The sequence below is a fragment of the Myotis myotis genome, unplaced genomic scaffold, assembly GCF_014108235.1.
Source record: "Myotis myotis isolate mMyoMyo1 unplaced genomic scaffold, mMyoMyo1.p scaffold_m19_p_6, whole genome shotgun sequence".
Taxonomy (NCBI): domain Eukaryota; kingdom Metazoa; phylum Chordata; class Mammalia; order Chiroptera; family Vespertilionidae; genus Myotis; species Myotis myotis.
Genome location: NW_023416368.1, coordinates 67589697 through 67610409, shown reverse-complemented (window position 1 = coordinate 67610409; position 20713 = coordinate 67589697).

The window sequence follows — 20713 nt, the reverse complement described above, 5'->3', positions numbered from 1 at the left end:
TACTATATACAAATGTATTAAATCAACATGTTGTACACCTTAAATTTGCACAATGTTATGTCACATATATTTCAAGCAAAACTTTCTTTACGTTTTTGTTGTTAATCCTCACCTGAGGATTATTGCATTTCAGAGAGAGTGGAAGGGAGGAAGGGAGTGAGAGAGAGAAAAATCCGTGTGAGAGAGACACATCAACTGGTTGCTTCCTGCATGCGCCCCTACTGGGGGCGGGGAGCCAACAGCAGCCCAGGTATGTGCTCTTGACCGGGAATGAAACCAGCAACCCTTCTGTACTCAGGCCGATGCTCTAGCCACTGAGAATTCCATCCAGGGCCAAAGAAAACATTTTTTTTAAATATATTTTATTGATTTTTTACAGAGAGGAAGGGAGAGAGATAGAGAGTCAGAAACATTGATGAGAGAGAAACATCGACCAGCCGCCTCCTGCACATCCCCCACCGGGGATGTGCCCGCAACCCAGGTACATGCCCTTGACCGGAATCGAACCTGGGACCTTTCAGTCCGCAGGCCGACGCTCTATCCACTGAGCCAAACCGGTTTCGGCAGAAAACATTTTTAAGTAAAGAAAAACCTTCAGACTCAAGCCACCCTTATGCTAACTGTTTCAGGATGAGAAACTTCTGTAAAGAGAATGTTCACAATCATGAGACCAAAATGAAAATCAATCACCTATCCACTCTCTACCTTTAAACCAAACTAACTCTTATGTCAGGTTATTTAACCACCACCCTGCCCCCATTCCCCTGCACTTGTTATTTATTTTTAAATCTGTAACAACATAATTACATAATTTTATTTTCCATTTGAACTAAATTTAAGTGTTTCGGGGCTTCAGGATTACTGGATATTTCCTTTCTCATCAATCTGTGCTTATTCCTAAAGGACTAATATACTATATTTGCTGAAGCTGCAGAATTCAGTAAGACTATATTACCTAAAAGTTAGTTTATTGAGCAAAGATGCAGTGACATAATTTTTAAATGAAGAGATTCATTAATTTACATTTGTATTCATTCAAAATAATTTTCTATGTTTATGACAGATGGTTTAAGGTCAGCAAATATAGTTCTGCAATGAAAAGTCAGAGAACTTGAGTCCCAGTGGAATGATCCACAGAGTGAACTGTGTCATTTTCTAGCCTCATGCAGTGGTTGTCAGCATCAGTTCACATTGTTTGAAAGAACGTGTTTGTAAAATGAAAGCTGGCACACAGGTACTAGAGATTGCTATTCCCACATTCCCGGCCTTTTCTCTTGATGCTACTGTTTTTCCTGTTAATCAATACAGCACCCATTTCTCTCTCAGGATAAAGAGCATCTGCAGGGATATGGTTGGGGCATCCCTGCCAGTGCTGTTTAACTAAGTCTCACAGGAGAAAGAGTGTGGTTCAGAGCTGAATTTAACCATATTGATAATGATTTGAATGTCATCTGTCATCGTAGAGCAACGATTTATCAGAGAGATTCCAGGCCTCTTTTTCTTTTGTATGCAGAGTAGAAGCAAATTTGCATATCATTACCCTTTGCTACATTCTACCTTCCTTAACCATTAGCCATTACTCTCAGAGTGACCCTGGCTGCTTTTACCCAGAGGAAACCGGTAAAACTGTTTAAAATACACATTTCAATACCCACTCCTGGAGATTTGGATGAAGTGGGTCCAGGGTAAGGACCAGATGATCCCCAGGCAGCCAACAGATGTACCGGGAAGCAGGTCCCCTTATAACCATTGCAGAGTCTGATCTCAGAAGATTGATAAAAATGGACCTACAATTTATTCACAACTCCATTTATGGATCTAGGTTAGTGATAAGACCCAATTCTCTACATGTAACTTTTCTCTACTACTTTATGAAGTTTGCTAAGTACTTTATCTCTGTAAAAGAACTGACTCAAATAGCATCATCTTACACTACTCCCTCCTCCTCCCTCTTCCCCACCCCGACCCCCAGATATTTTATCTTCAGAACCCTTTTTATCTGATTTAGACCTCTCATGTGTAAAGCTTTTATTTGCTAAATGTATTTTGGGGTATGTATAACAGTAAATGAAAGTTGAATTTGAAGGAAGTATTTTCATCTTAAAAAACAGATTTTTGTTTTCAACATAGAGTTATATTTTGCTAGAGTTTCCTCAGCTATGCCACAGAGGACGTGGTCCAAGTTCACCATTCACCATATTCTCTCATGTTCGCATGCAGTTGGCTTTCATTCTGTGTTGGGAGATGTATATGAATGATCTCATTAATGATTTGAGGAAAAAGTTCAGGGAAGATATATTTCACTTCTTTAGTTTATTGTACTAAATCTATGCATTTTACCTGACATTAATTTGACAAGGTATAAGCCAATTGTAACTTACCATGTTTCCAAAGCAAGACCTCACAATCTTTCTCTAAGACAGATATTACTGCCAGTCCCATCTACCCATGGAAACCTGGCTCCAAAGTGGTTCTCTTGAAAAGCTCACACAAAATTCTAACCCATCACCTCTCTGATTTGACTTTTCCTGCAGATCCATAGAAGAACAGGAAAAAGCAGCATTTAAGGATACAAATTTGTACAAGAAGGGACTTACCTATATCTAGTAAGTTGCTGCCTTGCTTGCACAAGAATTAATTAGATGAATACCACTAGTAGCTAATGGTATCATTGAATCATAATGTGGGAATGGTAAGAATCTCACTTAGTTTAAAAAAATAGTCAAGGCATGATCCATAGAAGAACAGGAAAAAGCACACGCATGTCATTTGAAATAAATGATAGGTTTGGTCACAGTTTGAAATCCATTAAGAATAGTTAAACACCATATAGATTACACTGATTCCCTGGGTCCTCAAAATACAAGCCACATGAGCCAACCCAAAACTGGAACTCACATTTCCCTAAGAACAGTGTTAACATTCAAATGGTAACTCCACTTAAATAACTATTAATAAAGGCAGTATTCGCCTAAATCCCAAATGCTTAATAACATATAGCGTAGAGCTGCCCATCTGAGCTAAACTAATACCTAGTATGTATTATGACCTTTCCTATCACATTTTATTATGTGATTGTTCTTAGTGAAATTTCTCTTATGTGCCTATGCCTTTCAAACTGCAGAGGAGAATAAAAAAAAAATGACAGGAAAAGGTCACACCACTGCATGGTGTGTGGCTCCAATTTCAAGGGAATATGAAATTCAGGTACCGAGGAGCTCTGGGTCGCGTCCATGAAACCATCAGGAGAAGGCAGCAGCCTTTAATGATCACAGGCCTCTTTGTTCAATTGAGTGTGACTAGATGAAGCAAGAATTCAAACTGAGTCTCAGCGGTGAACTGTCTGCTGATTGAGATGTAGCTCAGCCAGAGGAAAATGCTCCCGAGGGATTGCCATTCTACAGAGAAGGCAGGAGCTAAAGCTGATTTCGGGCCTGGCAGTGTTCAATTTAGGTGCAGTGTAGAATTCTAATTCAGTAAATAAGACGTTTTTAAGGTGCTCTCCTTTTGGATCTAGTAGATATTCCAAAAATAGTTTAGGAAATATTCCTTACTTCTCCAAAATCTCAACAGAAAAGAGTTATTTTATTTTACCCGCTAACTCTACCTAGATTTCTAAATAGTACATATCAGTTAAATCAAAACAGATAAATACTGAAATAGAGCCAAAGAGATAACAGTATTCAATTCATTTTTGTGTGCATGTATTATGTAAACATAATAAAGCTATATTTTTACCAAGCCGCCTAAGGTTGGATTATATCTGATCCAATTTGTCCATTTCACAGATAAGCAAGCTGAGTGCCTACAGTACCTTGTAAGTGGCACAATAACCCTCACAATTCATGTGGCTTTCCTGCCACTCTAAGGTTTACCATTATACCATGATGATAGGCAAGAAAGTTCTAGAAATACATACAAAGTTAGAAAGCACACATATCAGCTGTTTCAAAGGGTTGTCTCTGACCAGTAGCATTGCCTTACTAGAAATACAAATTCTCAGTTCCCAGCCCAGAAGTACTAAATCAGAAACATTGGGGAAGACACCCAGAAATCTATCTTTAACAAGCCCCCCATCCCCCACCATGACTCTGACACACACTGAAGTGTGAGAACCAGAAATACTGATGCTTACAGCAAAGTCCTGCACACGTTACACCTTCTTTATCCCATCTAGACTTTAGAATTAGCTTGTCAAATTCTTTCAAAGGAAACTATTGTGGAGAGATTTTAAATTAGGGCATTCAATCTACTAATTTTTTTTATATTTGGTCTTCCTATCTAAGAACAGGAGAAAGTTTCTCAATTTAAATATTTGTTCGTGTTTTTCGATTAAGTTATATCATGTTTCTCCTTAATATTCCTGCTCATATTCTATCAAATTTGTTCCCATGTGCCTTGTTCCTTTGTTTCTATTTAAAATTGTATTTCCTATCAGTTTGCTCTGGTTTACTGAAATGCTATTTTTGTTTTAAATATATCTTTATTTTTGAAAGTATTAAAAATGACCCCTTGTTCCCTGCATTGACCCCCTCCACCTTCCTCCCAAACCCTCCCCAGGCCTTCACCAAATTATTGTCTGTGTCCCTGGGTAATGCATATATGCATGTAAGCTCTTTGATTAATCTCTTCCCACCCCCACTCTCACCCCCTGCCTTCCCTCTGAGATTTGTCAGTCTGTTGCATGTTCCCATGTCTCTGGATTTATTTTGTTTATCAGTTGATTTTGTTCATTAGATTCCACATATAAGTGAGGTCATGAAGTATCATCTCACACCTGCCAGAATGACTACCATCAGCAAAATCAACAAACCACAAGTGCTGGCAAAGATTGGAGAAAAGGGAACCTTAGTGCACTGCTTATGGGAATACAGACTGGTGCAGCCACTCTGGATAACAGTATGGAGTCTCCTAAAAAAATTAAAAATGGAACTGCCATTTGACCCAATGATTCCAATCCTAGGAATATATCCTAAGAATACCAAAACACCAATCAGAAAGAATGTACGCACCCCTAAGTTCATAGCAGAATTATTTACAATAGCTAAGGTCTGGAGATAGCCCAAGTACCCATCTGTAGAAGAGTGGATAAAAAAAGCTGTGGTACATTTACACCATGGAATACTATGCAGCTTTTACAAAGAAGGATCTCTTATCCTTTGAGACAGCATGGGAGGAGGGGGGCTGGAGAATATTATGCTAGGTGAAATAAGACAGTCAGTGAAATGCTTTCTACATACTGATCTTAAACACAGAACCCTTTCTGAAATATTTAATTCAAATAATTTATCTGTATACTGGCCAAAAATCTAGTGCTATGTATATTAGAAATTATGATAACAGAAATGATGCCCTGTGCCTGATTTTAAAAGGACGGCTTCTAAGATATTCAACCATGCTGAGTCCTGTGAGCTATAAGTTTGGAGGGATATGCCTTTTTTGGGGTGAAATTAGTTCTTACTGATTCCTTTTAAAGAATTTTATCATAAATGATATTTTATGTCAAATACATTTTTTCTGGATCTACTGAGGAAATTGTTTTTATATGTGCTACTGTTATAAATATTATTCTTGCATTCCAGAAATAGACCTAACTTGGTAATACTATGCTATGCTTTTGTAATTAGATTCATTTTGATACTCAAGTTCTTCATAAGAAAGAAAGGATTTGCTGATGAAGACTCTTCCTCTTTCTCCATTTCCTTTCCTTCCCCTTTATTTCCTCTCCTTCCCCTTTGCTTTCTAAAGAGTTTATGTTATATTGGAATTACCTGAGCTTTGAAAAATTTTATGTTATTTATATGAAAAGTCATATGGGAGAATTGTTTTATTTGCAGGAATATTTCAAACTACTGATTCTATTTAGTTATTTAGTAATGGGTTATCCAGGATTTCCAGCTCTCCCTTGAATAACCATAGGAATATACTTTCTTTAAATTTTATGATGTTTCTAAATTTTCAACTGTATTGCCAAACAGCTATTTATATTTTCTTAACTTTTTAGAAACAGCTCCATTTTTAGTTAAGTACTCTTTCTTACTTCTTAACATATTTGTGCTTTTTTTGGCCCATTGTAATGCTAGATTCCATTTTGAGGATAGATATGAAAAATCAGTATATGTGAAAAAAAATCAGTATATGTGAAATGTATACAATTTTTTAAGTTCAATGTAGATGTAGAAAGTATGAAAAAATTTGGTAAGCCTGCAATTGGCTCCTTCTTCAGAATATTTATGTATATTCTTTCCAATGTTTGACTTATTCTTAGAGTAATCACACTGCTAACTTAGGAGAGAAATAAATTTTATGACATGTGGTGTTATTTATACATGAAATGTATTTGGCACTTCTAGAAATACAAGAGTGAACAAAAGTAGGTTTATAGTTATGTGTATGTGAAACGGAGTTTATTCTTATTTTATTATTTATTGTATTACTTATTTGTATTATAACTGTAAACCTTCTCTTACCAACCCCATATATTGCTAAGAATAAACTTCTACCCAAGACTTAGTAACGAATGAAATTCATAGGAGACAAAAACAGGCATGGGGAGTAAAAGTCCCCAAGAGTATCTTTTCTGTATCACCATTTACAACTTCTTAATGAAAACTATGAATTTAAATTAGACCATTTAATAGATGTGAATGAAAAAAAAAAAAAAGGAAATTAAAAGTGCAGGTTAGAACAACATTGTTTGCATAAGAGCTAAAATAGCAAAGTGATTAAAGAGGCTCCCTAGGATTACACCATGGATAAAAAATTGCTCAATTACTCATACAGACACCTATATAGCAATGTACATTTTCATAAATTTTAAACACTTAAAAGCTACCTTTTTTGGTAACAGAATGGTACAATACCTAGATAAATTCCTTTAAACCCAACAAAATGCAAAATTTTATTAATTTTCTGCGGTAGTTATTTTAATTGAATAATTATATTACTAATTCTCAAATTCTGAAAAGTGAAATTGTACAATGGACATCTCCCATTGTTTAAAATTACTCCCTTTTCTATCCCATACCTCCAATTTAGATTATTAGTTCATTTCCAAATTAGATTTACTTTGTTTAGAGTTTTAAGGGAGAGTTATAAATTATATCACTTAGCTGAAAAAACAGTAAGTGAGGCAAAATGTGTCTACCACACAGGATAATTTATATTCTATGATACTGTCTCAACCTCATGCTCATAGATTCCTGGCTCACCTGAAGAATGATTTAGTCAATTTCCAAAAGAAAGAGAGCTCAAAACTGAATCTATTCACTCAAATCAATGTTACCAGGCACCTGTTTATGGAAATATTTATTAAATAAATTGTAAATGTTAGGATACAAAAGGAGAAATATCTTTACCCAGCTTCTATGGACCACTTCCTCGTTAACTTTCACAGTTTCACTCACTCTGAAGAAATAAATGTATGTTTATGGATTAGAACATTCAGTCCTGTGTAAAAGAAAAACTCCACACTCTCAGTTTAGTATAACCTCCTTCCCTAGTTTGGTCTGTCTTACTTCACCCTGGGAAGCCTGTGGGTATAAAGGCACGTGATCCCTTTCTCCTCTAAATGTCCTATAGTCACCTAGAACTGACCCTAAGTCTGCAACAGAAAATGCTGATAACTGATGCTTACAACCTTTACCTCAGTTAGTTCCTGCATCTGAATATACAGGTCAACGTTATTCTGCTGGTATCACCTTTCCTCTGGAAACAAGGCCCTCTTATGCGGGGTCCCTTTCAAAATATCTCATAGTTGACTGCATTTTGCCGGGTCTATATTGTGTTCCCTGAATCCTTAAGCATCCTTTGTTGATCTTCAGTCACAAAGCAGACAGCGAACTAGCCATTTCCCTGAGTCAGATAGCATTCCCTGAACGAGTCCGTCTCCAAAACACACCAGCCAGAGTCCACAAATGTTTATCTTGGACTTTTCTTCACAGAGCCGAAAGTGATGTAGGTTCATCTACAAAACACTATAAACAGGAAATTCCCCTGAAATAAATTCATGCTCTACAATCGATACAACTTTCAAATTAATCTCATTTATGTCCTGAGTTGGTAATAAGCCAAGGGTCACAAACCAGTTTTAAAATATTTCATCCTATACTACTTAGGAGATGTAGCACTCATTTACCTTTCTGCACCTCTGGGATTTCTGACAAAATTTTTAGACAACCAGGATCTCATTCAACATATTTGTATATATAGACTAACTTTTCCAGACATGGAGATGAAAAATAACCCTAATTTTCTTCTGCAAAAGAGGGAAGGTAAAGTAAGAGAAGAAAATAGCTTAGGATTTTACAAAGAAAAATGGCAAAAGAAATGATTAAATTCCAGTATAGATTACATGTAGTGTAATGGTTCTGGACCACTTCCATTTGGAGATTTCACAGGTAATAGATGTAACATGCATTTGTTCTATGTAGATGTGATCTGTTCTATCTGATCCCTCAATATCCCTCAGAATATGGCACTTAAATACCCGTTTATTGCACAAGGAAACAAAGAGTCCAAGATGTGTTAGTTTCACCACAGGAAAATGGTGGATCACATTTCACATCCAGGTCGGTCAGAATCTAGAGCCCAAGCATTTCCAGGGGCAGTTTTTCTAGTCAGTACTTATGTGTACAGCAATGAAAAGAGAAATGAAAGGCCCTGCTTAATCTTCTTAAATTTCTTAAGATCTAGGTTAGTACAGTCAATTTTTAGTATTAATGTGACTCCTATTGTGCCACCAGCAATTTTTCATCTAGGCATTAGTTTATCTTTTTTTAAAAATATATTTTATTGCCGAAGCTGGTTTGGCTCAGTGGATGGAGCGTCGGCCTGCGGACTGAAGGGTCCTGGGTTCGGTTCCGGTCAAGGGCATGTACCTGGGTTGCGGGCATATCCCCAGTGGGAGATGTGCAGGAGGCGGCTGATCAATGTTTCTCTCTCATCGATGTTTCTAACTCTCTATCTCTCTCCCTTCCTCTCTGTAAAAAATCAATAAAATATATTTAAAATATATATATATATATATATATATATATATATATATAATTGATTTTTTTACAGAGAGGAAGGGAGAGGGATAGAGCTAGAAACAACGACGAGAGAGAAACATCGATCAGCTGCCTCTTGCACAACCCCTACTGGGGATGTGCCGGCAACCAAGGTACATGCCCTTGACCGGAATCGAACCCGGGACCCTTCTGTCTGCAGGCCAACACTCTATCCACTGAGCCAAACCCGTTAGGGCATTAGTTTGTCTTTAAACAATGTAAAGTGTTAAGACTGAAAAATTATTATCCAAGATTGAAATGGGTTAATTAAAAGAAGACTATTTGGGTGATAAGAGAAATCTCAATATGAATGACCCCACAATGCAGGTATTAAATTTTTAAAACTGTTTATTCTAATGTGTGGAATCCAAGGAATATATATGTATATGCTTATGTATGACATATATTAATATATATTGTAGAGAACACATATATGTATATATATATATACATGTGTATATATATGCATGTATGTGCATGTGTGTGTGTATATAGAGAGCAAGAGAGAAAGAGAGAGCAGACACAATTATATAAGAGAATATTCATTTGCACAAGGGATCAGAATACAAAATTGAGGCTAGACAAAATGACTTAGATTGGTACAATGAGCAGGAGAGAGGTGTTTACTTGGGCCACCTCTAGGTGCCTAGTTATTCTAACCACAAGAAATACTTTTAGATTCCTACTTTGTAACAGGCGAGTAAAATAGACACATTCTCTGTTTTAATGGGGCTTACATATTATTGGAATCAACAATTAAACAACTGATAATAAGTACGTTGGTTTGGGTGTATGGTGGCTGCCTTCTAAATGCTCACCACTTATGTCTGTAATTAGAGGTAATGAACAACCCCTCTGTTTCAAACAAATAATTGTAATTACACTTGCCTAAAGCTTTCCAAAATATTTAGCAGTTTACTTTGTTTTGCCTCTTTTGTCAAGAGCCTCTCTTCGGTTAGAAAAAGAGAATATTCCCTCCTTAGGCAAAAATAATTCCTTAAGGGGAATCCACAAAATGGGCTTTAATGACTAAGGCTATGAAGTTAGTCAACTAATATAACTTAAATACTTGTCAGAGCCAAATTATCTCAGAGATCTAGACTAGTGTATATGTTTGACCTGTCCAGAAACCTCCACTCCCATACCACCGTTATGAGAATGAAAATGAAAATCTGTTTAGCATTTGGAGGATGTCAGATCACTAACTCACATGTTGAGACCGTCTTTTCAGCTTTGCTCTGGTTTGTAACTGAGCATGAGGAGAAACTGCTTGAGAAAAAATTACAGTATTTCAAATGGGACCTAATAAGAAACGGAATATTTTGTGTTATAATTTCTAAACACACTCAAAGTGACCAAGCAGCCAGGTCTCTGCTGCTGCTGCCATTCTTGTTACAGACTAAGGAGCTCCTTAGATGTGCCACTTATCCTTAAGTTCACTGTAGCAGTGCACCAGCCAGTGGGAATCTACAGAGGACCTGGCTTCTCCAGTGACAGCCCACAGAGGTTTGGATGCACAACATGAAAGTATAGGTGCATTCATGTCCAACAGGGACACCGGCCAATGGAAGACAGGTTTGGGCAAGAAGCTTGGGGATAAATTATTTTTCCTCCCTCACCCTTTTAAGACCTGTTACTCCACATGGTCCCCCAAATGTTATATGGGGAAACTAAGTATTTGGTTACTTCTTGGTGTGGGGGATTTCTTAAGATTGCATTTCTTTAAAGTCCCATTTAGTTTGGTGAAGACTTTACCTAGTTTGCTTTATGCATAAGTTATGTCACACCAGTTTCCCATAACTAAGTCTACCCTCTTGTCTATTATTCATTTATTTTATTTAAAACTATTCACAGAGTGCCTACCATGTGCTCGTAACTATTCAGAATGTAGCACCAAAAAATAACTGAAAAAGTTTTTGCCCTCATAGAACTTGCATTCTCATGTTAGAGAGTAAAATAAACAAAGAAATACATACACATTTGTTTAGTAACAGCAGGTAGCAATAAGTGATGTGGAGAAAAATAAGGCAAGGGTGAGGAGGGATGTGTTGACTAGGGGAGACCTCTTCAAGGATCTGACACTTGACCATAAATGTGAATGAACTGAGGGAGTAAGCTAAATGAATATCTAAGGCAAAAGACATTCTAGAGCTAAAGCAAAGAGCCTGTGGCAGGTGCATATGTGGTGTTTTCACAAAAGAGTGGGTTTAGTGAATCTAGGAAAGGAATTGATCTTGATTTGCTCATTTAAGATTGTAAATTATCCTCCAAGGACAAAAAAGAGACAATACAATAATAGCTTGTTTTTCACACAATGAAGAGTTAGTATGGATAAATAGTTGGCCATACTTGGTGACTGAGAGAAAGTGATAGATGAGACAAAAGAGGTATCAGACAGACTCCAATTTTTTAGGAGCTATTTTCCAAAAAATTAGGAGCATGAAACCCTAATTCCCTAAAAGATGAAATTTTAAAAATGGCACAGATTTTGGATAGAGTATATGTTCACATTGGGAGAATGGCAATAGCTAAACATTAATAGAAAGCAGAAGAAAAGAAAGAGTGATCAACCATGTTAAAAAGACATGATAGAAAGCCTGAAGGTAGCAACTGCATTTCCCAAGTAGGACATTTTTTGGTAATGTGGGAAGAAGTGTTTCAATGGAGTAGTGAAATAAAATTTATGACTGCAGTGAATCTAACATAATATGCAAAATATGCATTGTTTTCTTAGCAAAGGGGTTTAATGGTAAGCAGAAAATGTATGTTCCAGATACCTCATTTTCAATTAATATTATAGTTTTGAAATTATGTTTTAAAAAGAGATAGTATAGATGTGAAGATAAAGATAGGGAAAGAATAAATAAGAAAAAAGTCCCTGAAGATATTGGAAATTATTTAAAATATTAGGGGAGTGAAAAAAAGGAAGCAACCTCTGTCTGGGAGAGTTAACACATGCTTCGTGGGTAAATATCCTGTGCTATGTCCTATGTTTTTAAATACTTAGTAACTTGTAACATAGTCAAGTATATGTGCCTTTTCATATAAGGATGTGAAATACTACCAGGGAAGGGTCTGTCTTCTGTCATCCTTTGCATACTATATCCAATTCAGCTTTAGCTTGCCTAAACATATCTATTTATGGAATAATGAGAGAATGGAAGAACCATGAATGATTTAAAACTTCTCTGCTTGTAAATTCCACCCAAGAAGTCTTATTTTCTATTTAAAGATCACATTGCTAGTTGTATATGTATCTGAGTTCATTTTGCTCAACCATATTAAAGGTTTACTAATGACAAAATGATTAAAGGGCACTAAATTGAAGAAGGGTAAAAAGAAAAGGTAATGTTATTTGTTTATAGGACGGGCAATAAGTGAGTATACTTTTAGACTTTTGTATAACTAGGCTTTTCTGAGAAATACACTGTAGGCCACTGATGGCGAACCTTTTGAGCTCGGCGTGTCAGCATTTTGAAAAACCCTAACTTAACTCTGGTGCCATGTCACATATAGAAATTTTTTGATATTTGCAACCATAGTAAAACAAAGACGTATATTTTTGATATTTATTTTATATACTTAAATGCCGTTTAACGAAGAAAAATCAACCAAAAAAATGAGTTCACATGTCACCTCTGACACGCGTGTCATAGGTTCACCATCACTGCTGTAGGCCAATTCATTCATTCAACTACTACTGCTTTAGTAAAGTCATAGTAAAAGGATGTGTTTGCAGGAAGATCTTCTTCAAGAGCATTTTCTCTCTGTGTTTCATTTTTAACAAGGGTATCTTCACAACATATTAGTTTCCTCTGAACAAAAGTACCTTGAGCCAAAAAAAATGAGGCAATGGTGGGTTAAACTGATTTCATTGTCTTAAAAATTTCAAAGCATCTGTGTTGACTTTAAAACACATGTGCATATTATTTGATAATCTCATCAATATAGGACGTCTAATTCTCCTCCCCTAAATATGAACTGGCCTAAGCAACTCAATTCTAATCAATAGTATGAAGGGGAAGTGATACTGCCTGATGTCTGCTAAGTCATAAAAGGCCATGTTACTTCCACTGGCTCTCTCTTTCTGCTATTAGGATGGTCTTCTTGAAAGACAGCCACCATGAACTACAGGAGCCAAGCAGCCACATGGAAAGTCCATGTGTTGGTGTTCCAGCAACAGCTCCAGCTGAGGTTGCAGCTGACAACCAGATGAACTGCAGGACTTATAATCAAATGATAGTAAAAGTAATTCTAGCCTTCAACCTTGGCCCAGACCCTGATGATGCCCAGTAGGCTGTTCCTATGAAACCTTTCCTGCATTGCAAATTCACAAACAAAATCAATTTGTCATAGTTTTAAGCACTGAATTTTAGAGTGTCTTGTCACACAGCAATAGATATTACAATGACCTTTTATTAACTAACCAAAAGGAATTTTAGAGACAGGACAGGCAGTTTTAGGGAAAGGGGGTCCATGGGAGAGGAATGCATGTGTGATGGCTCCAATGTTTATCTTACTTTCACAGAGGATAGAGAAGTCACAAGATAGGGGGAGAGGGAGAAGGAGAGGGAGGCACCAGGTGGGCTTTGGACTTTGAAACTGATACTTTGCAAAAGAGTGACCAATTAGGAAAACACAGGGCTATAAAATGGGGAAGAGGTCCAATTAGAAGGAGCATGAATAGACAAAGAACTTCCAGACTTTAAAAACCTTAGAAAAAAGGGCTTAGTTGGTTACCCCCTACGTGGGAGTTTGTATTTGCTTTCAATAAATTTCCACACTTTTACTAACAAGTCCTTTTAGTCTGAGAATTTTATTCTCAAACTTTGTGAGGAAAGAACCCACAAGGAGAATCTCCACCCCAAATTCCACATCACAATACAATGGACTGCATAAGAGGAACACACTATTTTTATGCTTTTGAAATTATTTTTCATGGATCCCTTCTCTATAAGCATTAAACAGAAGTAGTGTACATAAGACCCACTTTGAGAGAAGTTTAGCATCAGTCTTTACTTTTCTCTAAAATTTTTGAAATATTCATTATTTTTATATATTTTTTAAATTTCTACTTAGTGTTATTTTAATGTCTATGATTTTTTTGCATATTGCATCGTTCAAAGGGGTTATCACTTCCATTGCACTGACTATATATTTTTTCTTTTTTATGTCAGAATTAAATATGGAGAAGCTGCCCTAATTTATTTTGATTTCTGAGAGAAGAATTTGTGGTCGAAATAATTCAAGAATTGCTCAGACACTGTATATTAAGCAGTCCTTCAATGGAGCTGGCTATTTGAAGGACCTCCATGAAATTTTGTGTCCTATTAAAAACCATCTTTTTCTACCAATATTAAAGCATATAGTACATTTCCTTATTGATGTCATTTCAGTCTTATTCTCTCTTGGTTATCAGCAAGTTTCTACCCTCACATTTATGTATTTCCATAAAGGTATATGCTTTCAGGAACTACATTTTTTCTTCTTCTGCCTTTGCTCTTATGAAGTCTATTGCTTTTGAGCATGAAATACCATAGCATATTGTCGTTTTCCAAACTCGATGTCCACTTCACAAAGCCACAGTGATAGCAATAAGATTACTATATATATATATGTATACTGTCCTATTATAGAGTCTCAAATGAAGTTTACTTATTATCCATCCTCTGTGTGTTTGTATATAGATACTGAACCCATGAATATAATGAAATGAGAAGCATTTTAAGCCATGGTCCTGAAACCCAATTTTAACTCAAGCATGACATTTTCAAATACAGATAGCTCCTTGGAGATTTTGTTTTCTCTTCTGTAGTCCCTAAGCTCTAGGATAATCTGTTATGAAAATGATATAATAAAAAGTTTTATTTGATTTATTGGGTTTCTAGATTTAAGATTCAGAATACTAAAAAGCACACTATTAGTTTCATGTTTTTCTTTCTTTGCATGTTCATATCCCTATCTATAATCAAAAGTTGTAATTACATTATTTTAACGGTTTTTATACCTATGCAAATTCTTTAATGGATGCATATGCAATCTCTCCTAAAAGATTATCAAACTTAGGCAAAGCAACCTTGTATTAATAGCAGAGCCTCCCTTTGTCTCCATGCTGTTTTTTGTTTTTTGTTTTTTGTTTTTTTGTAGAGCATCTATGAATGAAATAAGAAAACAGCATAGCCTAAAGAGACCTATAACTTATTTTGATAAAATCTAGGGAGTAAATTAAATTGTTTTATAATTCAATAAATAATTAGCTGAATGGAAGGGTGAAAGGGTAAATATAATAAAACACATATAGTAGTCCAAAATAATAATTCAACATTATTCTTATGTAAATTTCTAAAGAAAAATTTTTTCCAGAGGTTTTTCTGAATATAAGAAAATTAATTAGTACAAGAAATATTTATTGATTATCTATTCTCACAGTTTTAGGCAGAGGAATTAGAATAGTGAATAGGAAAATATTTTTAAACCCTGTCATTCTTAGAATACATTCCAGTAAGAGATATAGAGCTTATGTGTATAAATGAGGAAACAACATAATTTTAGGAAATATTAAATGCTAAGAGAGAAAAAAAGGTAAAGAATTAGTAAAATTAGGTAAAGAATTAGTAAATGATCAGGACCTAGCTTAGCAGTTGTACATGGGGTGGTGAGAGACACAGAATAGTGAGATGATAAATAAGATGATATTGAATTTTCTTGAGAAAAATGTGTGAAACCAAACCATGCAAAAACCTGGAAGAATAGCATTATAGGTGAGAAATAAAGGTATTCAAAAGACTCAGATATTGAATAGAAGCAATATTGTGAATACTGAAGAGACCTAAGAAAAGCTAGTTTGGCTGCAGAAATAAAAGCCAGGAAAATACTTAAAACACATCATAAAATTGTGCACAGAGCTTGGAATGAGAAGGTCTCTGTTAAATCTTGGCACCACTGGTGCATGACCGTAGGTCCCTCTGAGCTCAATTCTTGAATATGTCAACTGGAACTAAGCACACCTGCCTCAAATCACCTCAAATCACCATTGTGAGTATTGAATGATTAATACATTGAAGGACCTCAGAACACAGGCATCCTCCGCTGCTGCACTGGGGGCAGATGAAGACATGGCTTTAGCTGGGAAGAGATTATATCTCACCTTGTAGGCCATATAAAAAGTTTGCATTTTATTCTCAATGTGATAAGAACATTAGAGAATTACAAGCAGGTGGCAAGTATGAACTGATTTATATTTTGAAAAAAATAAAATAAAATTTGGCCCTAGTGGGTTTGGCTCAGTAGATAGAGCATCAGCCTGTGGACCAAAGGGTCCTGGGTTCATTTCCAGGCAAGGGCACGTACCTTAGTTGCAGGCTCTTCCCTGGCCTGGGCCCTGGTCAGGGCTTGTGCAGGAGGCAACCAATCAATGTGTTTCTCTCAGATTGATGTTTCTCTCCGTCTTTCTCTCTTCCACTCTCCTTAAAAATCAATGGGAAAATATTCTCAGGCAAGGATTAACAACAACAAAAATAATAAAAAATAAAATGAATAAATAAAAATTTGTCAAGTGTGGGTTGGAGCATGAATAGAAGCAAGGAGGCCAGTTAGAAGACTTTCAATAATTTCAATTTAAAGGAGGAGGAGCTGTGCTACAGTGAAACTAAAGTGCTCTTTTAGTTTGGGTTTGATTGACCAAAAATTGCCTCCAGGCCTAAAACATCTCTTGGGCTTGGGGCCAGATGTTATGAGACACTGGAAAACTACCAATCTTTAAAGTATAAGAAAAATACCTTGATTTTAGTCCTACATCTACAGTTTTAACTTGAGTCATTTGCTATCTTTAAAATGTTACATAAAATCAGTCACTAAATTCGATAATAATGGAGGTTACTCTGGTTCTATAAACTTATAATAAATTTTATATGGAGTTTTAAAAATGTAACTTAATATGAAAAGGGAAATAAAATGCTACATATTATATTAACACCTTTCGTACCACTCACGAGCTTTCTCGTGTTTCGCGCGCCATCTGCTATGGACCTTAGATGTCAACACACTGTCTTGTCCACATCGAATGAAGCGATCTCATTGGTGGAAACCATGCAGGTCAATCTATGAAAAACTATATAATTGCACGAACCCATAAAACATTGCAGTTACATTGTATTTTGGTCATTCGAATAGTCTTCATCTTCAAGTTCCTGGCGCTTTTAGAAATGCCCTCTCTCAGAAAAAGGAAGGAAACCAACAAAATTGATATACTTCCTTTCGTGTTGTTCCATTCTAAGGAAAACGATGAAATGGATAAAAAAAGTAGTGCTGTAGCTTATAAACTGTGGACTTTTCAATTCATTTAGAGTGTACAACGTCCTCAATCCACAAGCAAAAATGAAGTATAAACAGTTTCTGCTATCGGTGGCGAGAGACTGGATAACGATGACAATAATGAAGGCTCTCCGGAACCAAAGACAAATCTGTCCAGTCCTTCCCCTGGGGGTGCAAGGAGAGCACCTCGTAAAGATCCACCCAAAAGGTTGTCAGATGATATGAAGCAGCATGAACCTACGTGTATTCCAGCGAGTGGAAAGAAAAAATTTCCTACGAGCGCCTGCAGAGTTTGTGCCGCCCATGGAAAAAGGAGCGAATCTAGATACGTATGTAAATTTTGTTTGGCCCCTCTTCATAGAGGAAAATGTTTTACGCAGTACCATACGTTAAAAAAGTACTAGGAACTTTAATTGTTTAATTGTTTTTGTACATAAAAATGTTATAATTATTGAAAAACAACACCTAAAGTGCATTATGATCTGCAGTTATGATGATTTAAATAACGTGCAGTTTGCCCCAAAACGTGCGATCCCTGGCATATGTCTTAGAGATTTCTATGCGGTACGCAAGGTGTTAAAAACTTTTAAATTGTCCACTTAAATTATCTCTTATTTCAAATAAATTTTTTATGTGTGAAATAAAAAAATTTTATGTCAAATAATTGTTTTTAATAGCCTAAAATTTTTCATTTTTAATAAAGCATGCATAATTCCTTAATTTTAGGGTCATGGATTTGGATAAGATACTAAACATTTCCAAAATTTGCATTTAACAAATTGCTCAATTATTTTCAGAACTATAGATAATCATGCCTAAATATATCTTCAGACTAAAATCATCAGGATTTCACTAAAATATCTATTTAAAATTATTCCTGTAGACCACAGTCTCTCACTAGCGTTTATTCTATATCTGCTTCTCCTCTGTCAGCTATTCCACTCTTTCTTCTTCTTCATTTAGTTGCCCATCTCTTGAATATCCCTGTCTACAGCCAAATACCAACCCTTCTATATCAATTAATTCCCTCTTGCTTTTTCTTAAGGTATCTCATGCTTGTTGAGCATTAGGGCACTTTATGGAAACAAATAGTCACTACAACCTTAGTAATAAAAGTAATTAAAGAACGCCCATGTCTTAGAGTTATAATTCCTTCTGAGGCTTTAAATTTCCTGGTTATTTTTATTAAACCTTAATATTAAGAATATTTTTCACAAAAATATAGCCATTTTTATTTGCTATATGTTTTATACTTTATGTTTTACCAAATGATAACATTAAAAATTGTAGCTATAAAAGTTTTAGGCCTGGACACTAATTATTTAAACTATTGTGTTGTCTGTGAACATTTAATCAAGGAAACTAGTATGATGTTAAATTAATCTGTGTAATATTTACTTAATAGTAATTTTCCCTACATAAAATATAGAATTCATTTTCTTCCAATAATATCATACATGTTGAGGGTGTTATGAAGTATAAAATAGTTAGCTTTTTTGGATCTAATGTACATTTCACTTCTTTCCTGTTTTATCATTTTTATCACTTTATAAAGAAAAATGTTAACTATAGCAGTAGCTTTTAATTGTTATCAAGTACATTTTTACAGAAATATTCTTGATCATTTGATGATATATTTAACCAAAAGTGTTCTTGGAGAAAATACAAGATACTGATTTAGGTTGTTTTATTGAGCAGGATGCAAGGGTGATTCCTTTCCCAGGTTCTTGTACATATGGATTCGAAGAATGAAGCCATGGACAAAAGGTGGTAGGTGAGAAGTGCAGAAACTTTAATGCAAGCAGATACTATCTCTAAAACTATAATCCTAAATTCCTCAATCCTAAGACTCTGTCCCTCTGGGCACACAGGGACATAGGAGTCCCCTAAGAAGGGTGGCCACTGCTTTCTTTGTCTTGAAGCATTATATAGGCTGTAGTTCTTTGTCTGAACATGGCCCTTTCTAATTGGATTCTTCCTGAACTTAGGACCCCCATGCTTTCCTCATTGGTCACTCTGCTAAGGCCAAAGCCCACGTGGTGCCCCCTTATTCTGTGTCTTTTCTTTGTCCTTTATATATTCATCTTATTTGTTCAAATTGGAGTTACTTTTGATCTTTCTTATGGTACCTAGCAACAGTATCCTGCCAAACCTTGAAACTGAAACTGCTGGCTTCTCTGTTCAAAAGAGTAAAGTGGCCTCTTTTTTTTTTTCCTTTATTCTCTTGGCCAGAGATTTATTGCCCCAGTTGCTCAGGCCAGAGATATCTCTGTCTTTGGTTTATGGCTGTTTTAATTGCTCAGGCCAAGATGCCTCCATCCTCTCTGGACCCCCTCCCTTTCTGTCTTAAGCTAGCTAGTCAACCCTTTTCAATACCATCAACACTTAAAAATGACTGCAAAATAAAATTTATGAGAAAAGAAATGGATAAGCTTAGTTTCAAAAACATTTCAAAAGTTCTTTGAATATCATTAGAATAAGTATTTTTGATAATGAAAAGATGAAAAAGAAACAATTCATTTTTAAAGTGCTTCTGAGCTAAAATAATACCATTACTATGATACTCCATAGAATATTTGAATTTCTATGTTCTTTGAAATTTCAATATAGTGAAGAAAAATCACTTAAATGAAGTCTATTATCATGTTATCTTAAATATGATGAGGCAATTTTGCTCCTTACCAGAATAGAATATTTCTGTGTATAGTACCATATCTTATAATAAAGGGATATGAGTACCCTCTCACTTTTATGTAATTTCTTTCTTTGTTAAATTAGATATAATATAACCAGGTAAGAGAAGAGGAGGCTCCAATGCAATTTTGTTAATTGATAAAACAAAGGCATCCAGTTCTCCTTTGTTTCAGTGGTGGGAAGATATGGGAGAATAGTAGAGGAATGTTTGCTGGGCTAAAGAAAGTTTAGAAAAAAAATGGAGCTAGGTTTTATCTACATGACTTATAAAATATTCTCCACTCAATGTTTTGAAAAATTGGCTTTAGAGGTCCACCTGTTTTAGAAATAAAGGAAAAAACAGTCGCGATTACATGTTTGGGGCCTCTTTTACCTCATTTCTCATGAAGATTCTTAAAATGTTCTCTTCCATAATTTAGTTATCAAGTTAATTTGTAACTGTTTAACAGGGTAGCATCTATAAGGTAATCACTTATGGTTCATGATATATGAGGGAAGTTTGCTTTCAAGTTATAATAATATTTTAAGCTAATTAAAGACTGGAGAGTAATCTATTGAAAACCATAATTCTTACTTATGCTCATTCTCCAAAGATGTCAAATTACAAGTATCTAACAGTTTGGTAGATAGTCTTTTAAATCAAAACAATTATTATC